The following is a 902-nucleotide window of genomic DNA, read 5'->3' as shown; positions in this document are numbered from 1 at the left end:
AAGTGAGTGGAGGAGAGTAGAGATCCAGTACAACCCCATCTTCCCTCTCCATTGCTGGATTACAGATTGAAGGAGGTCCAAATGGGGGAAAGGGGACAAATTTTGACACTGTGTCAAGTTAGGAATTTCCATCAATATCTTCAGTTGATTAAAAGTGACTGTACAAATGTCTGTATGACCTACAAATGAGCTCAGAGTACTCAAAAAAGGAGCTGGGGGGTATAACCTCCTCAGAATATTTTTTAAAAGGAGAATTGGAAATATATATTAAAAATCCATTTTTAACACAAATGGAATCATAGCACATGCACTACCTTCACTTTCCCATACCACTCCTTTTTTGTAACCTATTTATTTATAAGAATATCTTTTTACATTAATATGTATAGGTAACTTTACAATTTCTGCCAGGAGTTAGAAGCAAATGGAATATTTCCTAACTCATTATATGAGTCCAGCATTATCCTAATACCAAACCCAGACAAGGACATTAAAAGAAAAAAAAAAACAACTACAGACCAATATCTCTTCTAGATGCAAAAATCCTCAATAAAATGTTAGCAAATTGAATCAGGCAATGTACAAAACAGTTATACAGCATAACCAAGTGGGATTTATCTTAGATATATACCATTGAGACTGTTTCAAAAGTTATAAATCAATTAATGTAATCGATCAATAATACAAATTTTTTACAAATTCCACTGCTTATAAGTGATTTTTTAAATTTTTTAAAAAATATTTTATTTATTCTTAAGAGAGAGAAAAAGACAGAGCATGAGTGGGTGAGGGGCGGAGTGAGAGAAGAACACAGAATCTGAACCAGGCTCCAGGCTCTGAGCTGTCAGAACAGAGTCAGACCCAGGGCTCGAACTCAGAAGCCATGAGATCATGACCTGAGC

The sequence above is a fragment of the Crocuta crocuta genome, unplaced genomic scaffold, assembly GCF_008692635.1.
Source record: "Crocuta crocuta isolate KB4526 unplaced genomic scaffold, BGI_CrCroc_1.0 scaffold40, whole genome shotgun sequence".
In the NCBI taxonomy this organism is placed as follows: Eukaryota; Metazoa; Chordata; class Mammalia; order Carnivora; family Hyaenidae; genus Crocuta; species Crocuta crocuta.
The sequence above is the reverse complement of the archived record's forward strand: the minus strand, read 5'-3'. Positions refer to the sequence as shown.